Source organism: Dermacentor variabilis, chromosome 4, assembly GCF_050947875.1.
Source record: "Dermacentor variabilis isolate Ectoservices chromosome 4, ASM5094787v1, whole genome shotgun sequence".
In the NCBI taxonomy this organism is placed as follows: domain Eukaryota; kingdom Metazoa; phylum Arthropoda; class Arachnida; order Ixodida; family Ixodidae; genus Dermacentor; species Dermacentor variabilis.
This window is the reverse complement of record NC_134571.1, coordinates 216,460,945-216,475,444: the sequence shown is the minus strand read 5'-3', so window position 1 is coordinate 216,475,444 and position 14,500 is coordinate 216,460,945. Positions and strand designations below refer to the sequence as shown.

Sequence of the window (14,500 nt, the reverse complement as noted above, 5' to 3'; positions counted from 1 at the left end):
CACTATACCCGAGTCGCCTGCGCTACATGCAGCCGGTTCGCGCTACGAAATGCGCTCACATAATCATGAGGTATTGACGCAAAACGTCTTTGATAAAGCTTACCATTCAGTGTAGTTGACGTGTGATGCCACAAAGAAGACACGCATACACGGACACCAACGTTCAGGGAGAGACCGCACACCGGCACAACCGTTTACGTGCCTGGCGCACTCGTTGAGACGGCGCACCGCCGCGCATGCGCAAGAGCTCTGAGCATGCGCAGGAGCTCCGCGCGGGAGGGCGTGCGCGCTCGGAGGAGTGTGAGCGCCTTTTCCTCCTTCATTTTTTTCTTTGTCCCTTTCTCTCTCTCTGCGCGCCATGCGCGCCGGAACGGGTGGGTTTTCTTTTCCGTTATGCATTTTTTTCGTGGACGAAGGATATGCGCTGGCAGGTTGTATGACAAACGCTGTGGGCTATCGTATGAGACTGGAACGCTAACATGAATGCGCTGTTTGTAAAAGCCGTTACGGGGCCCTTCAGACGTTTTAGACGCATTATTGCCAGCGTCGATGAGTAATACAGCGTATTTGTAGCATATCTTCCAGCGTACCGCCAAATGTGATGCCCGCACGTATGTTAGTGCTAATTTTCTGTTCCGATGATAGGTCAAAGCAATCAGTACAGCATTGCGGTACTCATATGCGTGGCTGCGCAGGCATACCGCCGGCGAAATACTGGGTGGACTCAGAGAATTTAGCACCTATTTTAGGTGAATGAGAAACTTTGATGAGTTTATAGTGCACGATATTAGGCAACAAAAGTCGCCCGATGTTAGTGACGCAGCCAAGATATGAAGACAATGTGAAAAGTATCCGAGAATCGGACGACACACAACGCGAACACCACATGCGCGACATCGGTTCATGGCACATTCACAAAGTCCGCGTTGTCAGCTACAAAAATTACGAGTGTCTTTGCTGTTAGCTTGATGCCTGTTTCGAATCCACTTGTATCTGAAGCTGGCGTTCATAACATATATTTTAACAATTGGATCGGCGTTTTGCTTCCGTTATTCTACTGCCGCAAAAGTGATGCGACAACTGTGAAGACTGTCTTGTGATTGCCGAGAGTGACTACGTAGATCATATGTGGTCAACAAATGCGGAGGTATACACTATGTGTATACTAAAGTCTACAAATAGGCTCTACAGCAATCTCAGCACTATACAACTTTAGTGGCTTATATCAAATGCAGCTATGTATTATCCACCGGTACCTGCGCTTGGTTACAGCGTACACGGGTTGGGCCCAGATTAACGATGTTTGTCTATTGTTAGTCTATAGACATGCAAGATCACGACAACTCAGAGGTGGTGAATTCACCACCTGGTCTGCGGGCTTTCGCCACTTATTCACCCCCTTTGCCACATCTTCACCATCTGACCTTCACCACCTGGTCTTCGCGAAATGTACGTCCGGGAAGCAGCCAGGTTTAGGGCCTTCGGGTGCCTGGAAGACCTTGGTGACTCGGACAGTGCCTGCTCCGCCGCGATCCTCGTTCGGTGCAGCTGCACCGAACGCAGACTAGCAGTCTGCACGGTTTGCCCGCCGCGCCGGGGTTGCGGTGCCGTCGTGCATGAACCAGTGCCATATCATCGCGTTCGCAGAGGGCGGGGGGTATGGGAACTCGGAATTACATTTATCGACTTTCTTCTATAGACATTCAATACACCAGGAGTAGAGAAAAAAATAGAAACCTTGTCGACTATTGTCCATAATATAGAGAGTCAACAGACAAAGTATGGACAAAAATAAATAGAAACTGTATCGGCTTTCGTCTACAGGTAGTCCATATAGAGGGGAAGTAGACAAAGAAGAAACAAACTCCTTATCGAATTTTTTCTATAGACCGTCTATAGACTGCGAGTAGACAAAAAGAAATAGAAATCTTATCGACTTTCGTCTACAGAAAGTCTATATACAAAGTATATGGACAAAAATAAATAGACACTGTATCGACGTTCGTCTAAAAGTAGTCCATAGAGGGGAAATAGAGAAAAAGAAACAAACACCTTATTGACTTTTTCTATAGACCGTCTATAGACAGCGAGTAGACAAAAAGAAATACAAACCTTATCGACTTTCGTCTATATAAAGTCTATAGACAAAGTATGTACAAAAATAGATAGAGACTGTATCCACTTTCGTCTATAGGTAGTCCATAGAGGGGAAGTAGGCAAAAAAGACACAAACACCTTATCGACTTTTTTCTATAGACCGTCTATAGACTGCGAGTAGACAAAAAGAAATAGAAACCCTATCGACTTTCGTCTATAGAAAGTCTATAGACAAAGTATGGACAAAGATAGATAGAGACTGTGTCGACTTTCTTCTGTAGGTATTCTATAGAGGGGAAGCAGACAAAAAAGAAACGAACACCTTATCGACTTTTTTCTATAGACCGTCTATAGACAGCGAGTAGACAAAAAGAAATAGAAACCCTATCGCCTTTCGTCTATAGAAAGTCTATAGCCAAAGTATGGACAAAAATAGATAGAGACTGTATCCACTTTCGTCTGTAGGTATTCTATAGAGGGGAAGCAGATAAAAAGGAAACAAACACCTTATCGACTTTTTTCTATAGACCGTCTATAGACTGCGAATAGACAAAAAGAAATAGAAACCCTATCGACTTTCGTCTATAGAAAGTCTAAAGACAAAGTATGGACAAAAATAGATAGAGACTGTGTCGACTTTCGTCTGTAGGTATTCTATAGAGGGGAAGCAGACAAAAAGGAAACAAACACCTTATCGACTTTTTTCTATAGACCGTCTATAGACTGCGAATAGACAAAAAGAAATAGAAACTTTATCGACTTTCGTCTATAGACAGTCTATAGACTTTATATCAACAAAAGTCCAAATCTATAGAAAGGAAAGGTCGTCTATGAAAAGTCTATAGACTTTCTATAGACAGTCTAAAGTCATTTTTGTAAGGGTCAGATCAGTCATGTGTACTGATAACAGATGATGCAGCAAGACTATATTGTGATCAAAAAGTACAGACTATTGAGCATAAAACCAGTACTAGCAGCAATAATAATTACATAGAATAGTTAACGAAGATTGTAAAACAACAATATCATCAGCGATCAGTGTATTGAGTAGGACAGGCCGCGTATAAGCAATCTTTTGCTTTCCGGAATTAGTGCGCGGATGCGTTACATATCAGTATTCTGGAGAACGTGTTTGATAAAGGTGTATGTTCTGTTTAAGGTTAGCTAAGGAACTGATATAACAGTTATTTGATTTACACTCCCTAATGTATGCACGGACTAACCTGCAATTGTGTAAACTATGCACTTTGTGTATTTTCAGTTCTTGGAACAAAGTTCACTTGGGGAGTCCCATGGCACATCATAAATCAAAGACAAAAGTGTTTTCTGAAGGATGAATAACCGACCTATATTTGTGACAGATGTGGTACCCCAAAGAAAGCATCAATAATTCAGATGACTGATGAGAATGGAGTTACATATGAGCATTTTTGCATGGCGTGGAAGGTACCTAAGGGAAGAAAACTAGTCCAACTATCTCTGAAAGTTTAGTGACAAGTGATAGTATGTGACTATTCCATTACATATCGTGGCCAAAATGATCCCTTTTGCTGAGCTCACTAGTTCAATTTTCTGCGAACTAAGTGTGATGTCAGCAGGCAGCGTGGCGTTTTGTTCTTGTCTTGGAATAATATGGCTATAGTTTCAGTAGTGTTAATTATGAGACCATTTTTAACTGACCACACATGAAGTTCATCTATTACTGCATTTGTAGTCCTGAATAAGTCTGAGGTATGACGAGAGGAAAACAGTGGTGTAGCTTCATCAGCACATATGATTTATTTGGTGTGATTGTCAATATTGACAATATCATTAACATAGGTACTGAAGAGAAGAGGGCTAAGTAGGCTCTCTTGTGGCACTCCTATCCTTGTGCTCCGTAACTGAGAGGAGAGCTTATTGAAATGTGTGAACTGAACTCTGGACCTTAGATATGATCTAATTAAATGAAGGCCAACGCCTCGAATTCCGTAGTTAGTCAATTTATTGAGTATAAGTTCATGTATAATGCAATCAAACGCTTTCGTAAAATTTATTGGTACTGCAAGTGTGAGCAAGCGCTCTTCGATGTTTTTGAGAATAAATTCATTTTGATCCAACAGGGCAAGCCGTGTTGACCGGCGTTTACGGAAGGCGTACTGACAGTGAGTAAAGAGGTTTTTATTTTCCAGAAATGCAGAAGGACGTTTAAATATACCCTTTTCCAGGCTTTTTGAGAAGACTGGCAAAATGCGTATGGGCCGGTAATTTGTCATAAGAGTCCTGTCCTGCTTGCATAACGGGATTATTTTAGCGACTTGCATTTTATGCGGGAAGACTCCGGCATGGAAGCATAAGTTGTATGTCTATACCAGGAATGGGGTAACAATGCCTACGGCAAAATTAACAGGCTTTATCAGCAGATCATCTACATCCAGGCTACGGTTGTTGCTCAGCTCAGAAAAAAGGCATTTTAATCCTGATTCATTGGTCGGGTGCAGCAAAATCGTGTCTGGAACACTTGTTCTTACGAAAACGCAGGTACCCATGCATACGGAAATGATCATTACTCACTAGAAAATCACTGAATGCGTCAGGCAGTGACTCATCAGTTATTTGAACGCCATTGCTGACAATCTGCACAGGTGACTGGGAAATAGGCGTATGATTGCGCAGGACATTCAACTGTTTCTATGTCCTCTGGCTGTCGCCTTCACATGAGTTGAACACGTCAGTGTGATAACGGTTTTTCATGCTGTGCAGCTCGTTCGGAAAATGATTGCGAAAATGTTTAAACTCGTTCCAGTCGTTTGGATCTCGTGACTTGATAAACTGATCATATAGGCTGTTTCTTGTTTTTTATTTCATGGAAAAGTTTTTTATGTGTGTGTGACCCGTGGCTTGCGTATCTTGGAAGGTTGTTTTTTGCTTAATACTAAAGGGGAAATGTATGTGATAGTAAGGTGAAAATAGTCTTAGGAAGCTTTCATATGCGACACTAGGAATTTGCGTGGCATAAACATTCGTTAAGTCTATACTTCCCAATTCGGCACGGAAATTTTCTAACGCATACTGCATAATCTCTTGTCTAAAGGTATCAGAATCAGTTGATCCTTGGCATGTATGGTTCAGACTCAGAAATATGGGCATATGGTCAATACGGCCGCAGGAAAACACCCGCGATTTCATCTTACTTAAAGAAATGTTTTTACTGAATAGGTCGATACACGTAGATGTATTACGAGTAGTTCTAATTGGTGATAATAAGACATTGAAGCAATCATGTGCGTGTACAACTGCCTCAAAATTTCACTTCAAGGGATTGTCGAGCATCATATTGACATTGACATCAGCACCGAATACGAGTTCAAATTGCAATTCAGACACATACAGAAAGAACTTTTCAAGAAACTGAAAGAAATGGCCTGAATTCCCGCTTGGTGGACAATAGAAAACTTAGTAGACTGTTCGAGCACTCAAGACTGATAGGATTCAGTCGCGTCATCAGTAATAGTCATCAGTAATGCAGCAAAATTCATTGATGAACTTTGCATCAATGTTATCATGGACAAGCACATTGCCATCACCTCCGCGCGACGTTTCTTTGTTTTCGGTAAAGCATTGATATTTTGGCAGTTGCCGCACGACTGAGTGCTGGCCATACCACGTTTCAGACAGCATGATAAAATCAAACTGAAACGTGAAGTTGCTGAAGAAAACAGTGCATTGCGTTCAAAACAATTTGAATGCAATGCACTTAATAAGACCGCAGGTTCCTGGCTTGTACTGCCGGTGTACCTTTCGAACATCTAGGTAGGGACGCTTGCATAGGTCTGTATGACAATCCATTCCCGGTAGCCATATTAACAGGGCTGGCTCTTGTTCGCTAAAACAAGTCAGAAAACAAAGTTCTTATTTCATGGGTAAATAGCAAAGAAATATAATCTTGCACGACATACCGACAGTACTAACCATTCTGTACCACTGGATTCCTACTTTCTTCGATGGTTGGAATTCGTGTGATACCAAGAAAACTTCAAGCCACAGTGGCTTATTGCATAGCATAATATGATCAGCTGCCTCGTTTTGTTGCTTCTGCGGCAAGATGGAATGGAGTTGCTGTTAGAGATAAAAATTTGAATACTGAGGGCTCGTGGCATAAAAGCTCCCAATGACTTAAGTAAAAAATTACGTAACGATGGTGATTAGGATCTACAATCGCCATTATTGTGCCGCATAGATATAGCTTTGCAGCCGTCACCGCAGAGGAGGTCGTCATTTACTATTTGCCATCGGCAATACGCCTCGTTGCAGTGGCCACGCAGCACACCAAACATGTCCCCCTCCACGGCGTCATGGCTTCTTTTCAGCGGCTCGCGCATATTTAGGAGTCGTTTCGGTAACTGTACCATACGTCACGAGCGGCTCACACACAGCACGCCTGGTAAGCGCACGCCACCACATTCGAGAGCGTAAAAATGTTGCTACATCAATGAAACAAAGCGCGACACGGCCGTTACAAAAAGAGCCCAGCGGCGATACTCTTCCCGGCATGCATCTCGAGAGCTGCGTAACGCAGAGCATATATAACTGCGCTCATATTCGGCTGACGTTGAAGCACGTTTGACACAGCCAGGAATATAGCGCAACTAAAAATAACAATCAAACTATAGTTCCGTCCAAAATCACAGAAACATACATCAGGATGCCAGTACCCTATATTATTTATATATGTTGCTTTTTGTTTTCATTTGTATGTTTCCTCCCTGATCATTTAGGCAGCCGCCGTTGAGGCCGCAAATCCAAAGCTCACGTTCATCTCTGTGCGATGCATTCCTGGAGGGGCTGTCACCCACTGTTAGGTGAATGTAGCGGCGCCTTTCTCACGTGTTGGCGAGCGGGCAAAAGTTGTGCGTGTTTTGCGCTCTCTAATGTACCCGACATTTGCTACATTTTAAGAACATCTCCCTTTTATAAGTCACAAATAAAAAAACGCGGTGGCAATAGATTCCCTTGCAGTGTAAAGCAAGTCTTATTAGAAATCATGTTTCTCGCCCTACAGAATCGTCATTCCACCTTCTCGTCGCTTTCATTCTGTTGGTCGTCGAGGGTTTACAGTAATCGAGCGCCAACCCACTCTCAGTGGGTTTCGCCTTTCTGTAGAACTTGGAATGAATGTAACTAAACGGAACATTGATACACAAGGAATTAAAAAGATTATTTTGTATAAATATATCTTCAATCAGCATAGTGAATCTGCTTTTACTTTTTGCGCTTGTATACAAGTCTATATATGTTGTATAACGCTACATAAAATACCTGCAGTGGTAGCAGGGGTTTTCCAACGCATTGAACCGTAGTGATAACTTATGCCGCAACATCGTTCAACACAATATTCTCTGATGCATGTTCATTGTTTTCATGGATTACCTTTAAATTATAATTACACGTATGCAGTATATATAATTGGCCGAGGAATTGTTGGTTTCTGGCTTGAGCACGCGCTCGTGCAAGATTAAAATTTTTTGACACTGCGAAACCAAAGTGTACGACTCGCGCAAATAAAATCTTACTTTAGTTTGACCTGCCTCAGTCCCCCCGTCGCACACCATATCGTATAACTTAGTCCTGACTGAAAATACCATATCATTAGTGCACTACAACACAATAATCGGTAAACTTCCAATACATACTATTGGTTGCGTAACCGACGAATTACAACGCATTTTATAAGTTACAATCTAAAAGTTACAATACATTTGGCGTTGCAGTTACATTTAAAATAGACGCTTCGATATATGTAACCTCAAGGTGCGACTGAAATTAACGAAAACACAACGATCACGTGATTTTGGTATCCGCGTAACATTCGCGGTATAGGTAACTTGCGATTACAAGTTAACTTGTAAGTTAGCGTGCTAAGAGCGTAAGCACAAGCTTCGAAACTCTGAATAAGCTGAACGCTCATGGAACGAGTGGAAAATGAGGTTCTTGATTTTATTCCGTGAGGAAAAGCTTCAAAGTGGGACAAAGTTATATCATGCAAGTAGGCCCTGTTTTTCACTACACTGAGAAATGGAGACAGCTGCAAATACCTTACTCTGCTTTATCACAGGCTTCACTGGTGTCGCTCATTGTGCTGGGGCTTCCAGAAGGTATGCGGTGTTTTGTTCAGCTTGGAAGGCCAAAAACCACATAATAGTTACTATACAATATCAAAGAGGTATTCCAATGTTGACCAGCCTATGTGCACTTATGATAGTTTGAGCAAGATCTGAGGAGCTGTATCATTACATAGAGCACTAATGTAAAATCCTAAGAGGAAGTTGCTTGACAGAATAAATAAATAACATCACGAGGAGAGCCGGGAGGTACCAAACCACACCTAAACTGCTCCCCCGTTGCAAGTACAAAAGAAAATACATCTTGTAGAGTTTACCAACTTTGTGTACGTTACGGTGCATGTAAATCGAAAACACGTCAGCGCGTCGTTTGACAGTGGAGCTAGAAATATAGTTCAAATTTGAACCTAGTAAAATCAAAGAAAGCTGCGTGAGCAAACCATCAGTGTCGCTATCTCAAAAAGCGACAGGCTTCCTATACATTATAGTCTACGCCAGGTAAAAAGAAAGGGCACTCCGAGTACTTGGTCACTGTTCTGCAAGCGCTTAATGACGCACATATCAAGTTCAGCGAAAATAATTTTTTTCAGCGCTAAGGTAGTTTTCTTGGAAGAGTGTTTCATGGCACCACAAGAAGCATCGAACATGACTCGGTGCAACGAATCTCGAAGCTTAGAAGCCACAGGACCTGTATTCACCGACAGTTCTTTTTGAACTCACTCGCAGCTATACAGAGGCTTTTTTCAAAGATTTTGCTAAGATAGGAAGGTGCTTGACGGAACTCACGAAAAATGTATCTTTTCTCTGGGCAGAAGATGGCGAGGCAGCCTACCAGAAACTGGTATATCACACAGGGTGTTTAAGCGAACACTTTCAAAAATTTTTAAAGGTTGCGTGTAGTGGATAGCTCACTTGTAGTTTATGAGCCGGTCTACTCGAAGCGGCGGACACTACATGCACAAAAATTAATATGCAAAATCGACTAATTAACAAGACTTCACTAATTAACTTTATCGCGAATTATCTTATGACCCATATTGCAATTTACAACTTGTAGCAGTGGACTTCGCAAGGCGGATCCACTTGGAACGAATTCTCAAGACGACACAGTTTCGAGATATAAATTCGCGAACTTTGCGGAGAAATGCATTGGCGTTCCACTTGTGTGCTTCAGTGCATAAAACGACGTTTTCTTAACAAATTAACCGGTACACCAATGCATTTCTCCGCGAAGTTCGGGAATTTATGTCTCAAAACTGGTGTCAACTTGAAAAGTCGTTCCAAGTGGATCCGCCATGCGAAATCCACGGCTAGAATTTGTAAATTTGCAATGTGGGGAATAATTTATTTAGTTCAAAATCTAGTTAGGGAATTTTTATTAATTCGTCGATCTCGCATCTAAATTTTTTGTGTAAGTATTGTCCCCTGCTTCGAGTAGACAAGCTCAACAACTAGAATTGTGATATCTGCCACAGGCAACATTTAAATATTTTCGAGAGTCTGCGTTCAAACATCCTGTATATTGTTACGTGTAGCTGATGTACAAGTCTATTTACAATATATTTACACGTAGACCAACGGTGGCAAAGATGGCGACGCTATATCAAGCGGGGCCACGTCGTCTTCTTCTTCGTCAGTGCAGCCACACTGTGGCGGCTGTTCCGTAGCATCAGCCCCGGCAGTAGAAGCACCGTCCCGGTGCCTAATCTATACATCCGCGGTGAAAGGTGTATGGTATGGCTTTAGTCTCGCTACGTGAAGGATGTCACTTGCAGCCGACGATGACGCTGAGAGGTTGGCGGGGATGACTTCATACGTGACATCGGTCACTTGTCGCGCCACACGGTATGGGTCAGTGTAGTGCGACAGCAGCTTCTCGGAAAGGCCCACACGTCGAATGGGTGACCAGAGAAGCACCAGACAACCCGGACTAAAGTGCACGTCGCGATGGTGGCAATCATAGAGGCGTCTCTGATGCTCCTGCGAGGCCTCGAGACGGGTGCGGGCGAGCTGGCACGTGTGGTCGGCGTGTGCGATCGCGTCGCGGGCGTATTTAGTGGCTGAACGTGTGGCCGAGGGCAACAAAGTGTCTAAGGGCAACGCAGGTTCTCCGCCATATATGAGATAGAATGGTGAATAGCCGGCGGTGTCGTGACGTGATGAATTATACGCGAACGTCACATATGGCAAGTGAAGATCCCAGTCGTGGTGGTCGGTCGCAACGTACTTGGATAGGATGTCGGTGATGGTCCGGTTGAGGCGCTCCGTGAGGCCGTTGGTCTGTGGGTGGCAGGACGTGCTGAACTTCTGCTTAGTCGAGCAGGAGCGGAGGATGTCCTCGACGACTGCCGACAGAAAGCTGCGGCCACGGTCAGTGAGTAATTGGCGCGGAGCACCGTGCACTAAAATGATGTCATAGAGCAGAAAGTCAGCAACGTCAGTAGCACAACTTCTTGGGAGGGCTCTGGTGATTGCGTACCGCGTAGCATGATCAGTAGCGACGGCGACCCATTTATTTCCGGGGCCCGAGAAAGGGAACGGTCCAAGAAAGTCTAGACCAACACGGTAAAAGGGTTCCGGTGGGATGTCGATCGTCTGGAGACATCCAGCTGGAGGTGTGGAGGGCTTATTCCGGCGCTGACAGGGCTCTGAAGCGGCACCGTAGCGCCGCACGGAGCGCGCGAGACCCGGCCAAAAGAATCGATGGCGCGCACGGTCGTATGTGCGCGAGACGCCCAAGTGTCCAGCCACGGGAGCTTCGTGAAGTTGTTGGAGGACAGTCGAACGCAGGTGGGATGGAATTACAAGCACAAGGTCAAGGCCGTGTGGATCGAGATTGCGGCGGTATAGTGTCCCCTCCTTAAGGAGAAACATCCGGAGAGAGGCGTCGCCAGGCGTTGACTCCAGATGGTCGATGAGGGCTCGTAATGAAGGATCGCGTCGTTTTTGTTGCCGATTTCAAGCAACTGGGACACAGAGAAAACGCAAGCGATGGCGTCCGCATCAGTCGGGTCGTCGACGGGGTAGCTGGACAAAGTCGGGTCGTCTTCTTTTTCCTCAGTGCAGCCACACTGTGGTGGCTGTTCTGTAGCAATATCTTCAGACCTCTTGCTTACATTAGTGGACTTCAGCCTGCCAGTTGAGATGAGTACTGACGCATCCAACTATAGCACTGGGAGTTTCTCATACGAAATGGACACCTGGTCGTCTCCGAGTCAGCAGCTACATGTGACTGATTATTATTCTTGTAACTGCAGTCGCCATTAAGGTAATTATACTACGACCGAAAAAGATGCATTGAGCTGTTTTATTGGCTGTCTAAGTCGTTTTATCATATATCTACAGGATAATGTTTACGTACCATACAGATCATCAAGTTCTGTATTACATACTGAAGATGGCAGAACTAAGAGAGAGCGTGATCGTTTGGTAAATTAAATACAAAAATATTGGCAATTTTTTATGGTGCAGGCAGCCACTTAACAGACACGGATGCTATGTCTTGGTTGGGTATTGAGCTGTCAACATGAGATGATAATCCGACATCGGATGGTTGACATCACCAGAATTTGAGAAGGATCTTGAAACCTTACCTATTTCTTTAAACGGAATGTTCGTCGTATTCGAGACCATTAAAATGGTAGCGTTTTTGAATAGTTGATATGTTATGATTACTAGAGAGCGCGGTAGTGCGAAGCAATAGAACAACTGGATGACTAGGCAAACAAGAGAGATAGAGCGAGAGAGAAAGGCAAAGGAAAGACTAGGAGCTTAACCGGAAATTATCTCCGGTTGGCTACCTTGTACTGGGTGAGGGGCGAAAGAAGGACAAGCGCACATCCTTCTGTGCTTCATCGTCCAGATCTTTTTTTTTTCCTTCGCGCTCTTCGCAGACACTTAGACCCTTGTTTCATAAGTGCTCTGCCTGCTCCACGTCACACCTGAGTCCTGTGGCGACGATATTTTTAGTCACACATGCAACGGCATTTTACAGAGGTTTAGCTAGAAAAACATGACAATACACATTGAACACTGTGCAAGGCCATGTCACTTCTGCCAGATAACCAAAGCCAAGTACCGGCCACGACCATACGGGCTAGTGCTATCTGCAGACTGGAACAAGCCGTTTGAAATAACACATGCAGGTTTCACCCAGCTGCAGAAGAAAAACCCGGCTCACGGAAAACTGAGACCCTCTCTCCCCACACGGTCGTTATAATAAATCATCTGTTGTGGTGGCCCACCCACCCAAGGAAGAATAATATAATGTGAGGGCCCTCGCTGCCAGATGAATATTCTCTAATTAAAATGTGGAAATACCTAGCGCTGGGCTTAGAATTCCTTAGCAACATGCTTTGGGCAAACAGCTGTGTCTTCACGCTGCGGTGTTCTGTTCTCAGGACTCGCGGGTAATTGGAATGACGGAGAGGTTAATGCATGATTTGAAACATCTCATGCCTATGTGTACAAGTTTTCAAGACCGCTGAAAATGTTGCCTATAAGTGGCCGTGGCTCGTCACAACAGATCCCATACCTTGAGTAAAGTTCGTATTTTGCTGCTTATGTTCAAGTTCTAAAGCTGATTCCTGACAAAGTGGTTGCGATTGCACATAGGTTACTGCTGACTGAGTGCTGGAAAGCTTTTCAAGAGCGGAACACAAATGAAAAGCCATCAAGTTTCAATTTTACATGTTTCGCCAAGGTGATATACGAGATGTTGGATTCCATGACCTTTTGCTCGTTCAGAAAGGGCTGCCGGCCAGCTAAACAAAAGCCGCAGGACGCTTTGAAGTTGTGAAGTGATCGGCGCAACCATGTGTTCTCAAGGAAGACTGTGGGGAATACTATTAATGGTAAGCTGGAATGTGCTGCGTTCTTCGCTACGACGCCGGCAGGGGTGACGCAGATAAGGCAGGGAGTGTGAGAAAGCCTAAGAAGAAGAAACAAAACGGAATCTCCTGAAGACGAACAAGCGTGGGTTCTGGGAAATAAATATACGGTAATTAACACCGGGATGGCTTGGTCATTGGCTTGAACTAAATGTAGAACATGTTCCTATGGTTGGGCAGCGCAACCCGGACGAAGGACGAGTGGAAGTACACAACGGACGAGGAAGTACTCGTCCTTCGTCCGGCTTGCGCTGCCCACCCATAGAAATATGTTCAATCACCAACTCGCCCAGCTTGCCGTGTTAACTAAATGTAGAAGCAGGTCGCCTAGTGGCCATTCATGTCGCCGCATGCTCCCGGTAAAAACATGCCGTTAACGTCTTTCGCATCAGGCACTGCTGGCCACTCTAGGGGAAAAAGTAAAATTTATTACGTGTACAGTTGTCCCACGCGCTATGCTTGCGCTTCTGAGACCCACTGCTCGGGAACCGTCTCCTTTCTTTTCTTATATGTCTCAACGCTGTTTTCATTTTCTTTTTCTATTAGATTTTTCATATTTATTGAGGTAACGCGAGCAAGGGGCAGCGCTCTGGGAGACGTCGGAACAGATCCTACGCAGATCTGGCTAAGAAGCAGAGAAAGCCTTCATCGCAACTGTCCAAGACGTGGGAGATCTGTGCAAGAACCTGCGCTTCATTTCGCTTGTGCGCCGCAAAACGCAGTATGCATTACTCACTGTGTCTACTTTTTCTGTACATACGCTCCAAAAGGGGCAAACCACCTGAGCTCGCGCGTTTCGCTACTCATTGCTTAGGGTAACTGCAGGTTCTCATGGTGCCAAGAGAGTCCACGTTATCGCAAGGCAGTGATATGCAGGTGGCCTGTTATTGTTGCTGGTGACTGCTCGTTTACCGCTGCGGCCATTGTCCATGCGGGCGAGCGGTTTACGTGAAGTGCCCGTTTGACAGCGCTCAATGAGAAATAAGGCCATATGCGAAGCAGCAGCATCTCCAGTAGCATTTAAAAACGCACACTCAGGCGTACCGCTTATCTTTGATTACGTTGATCAATAATAACTCGCCGTTTAGGGCACATCGTCTATGCATCACAGAATGGAGATCAGAACAAGTGGCATGAAGTCACCTGCTCTTAGTAAGGTCTTGCAACGAGTGGTGAAGCGAATATCGTGTATGTCGAATGTCCTCAGCTACTCTTGCTTTTAATGTAGCTGTATTTAGGCGCTATTGCCAACCATGCATCGCCAACCTATGGATCACCCTATGGGCACTCCACCGTCACCGTACGGGTACCGTTTGGTGGGTTTGTCATTACATGAAATCTGTAGCATAGGATGCTGGCTTCTACGTCTGAGCTGGCAGGCGTCCTGGTGGCATTTGAACCAGCCCGCACAAA

General features: G+C 44.5%; 1 protein-coding gene across 9 annotated transcripts in view; it reads left to right on the top strand.

The window, feature by feature from the left end:
- The window catches only part of LOC142580110 (FMRFamide receptor-like), a 1,221,375-nt gene that overhangs the window by 732,662 nt on the left and 474,213 nt on the right, over positions 1-14,500 (top strand). For 2 of the 9 annotated variants that reach the window (XM_075690920.1, XM_075690922.1), the window contains exon 1: positions 4,223-4,241. The exons of the other annotated variants lie outside the window; for them this stretch is intronic. The gene's annotated coding sequence lies outside the window, so the exon portion shown is untranslated. Of the gene's footprint in view, positions 1-4,222; positions 4,242-14,500 lie in introns of those variants that run through there. 9 annotated transcript variants of the gene reach the window in all.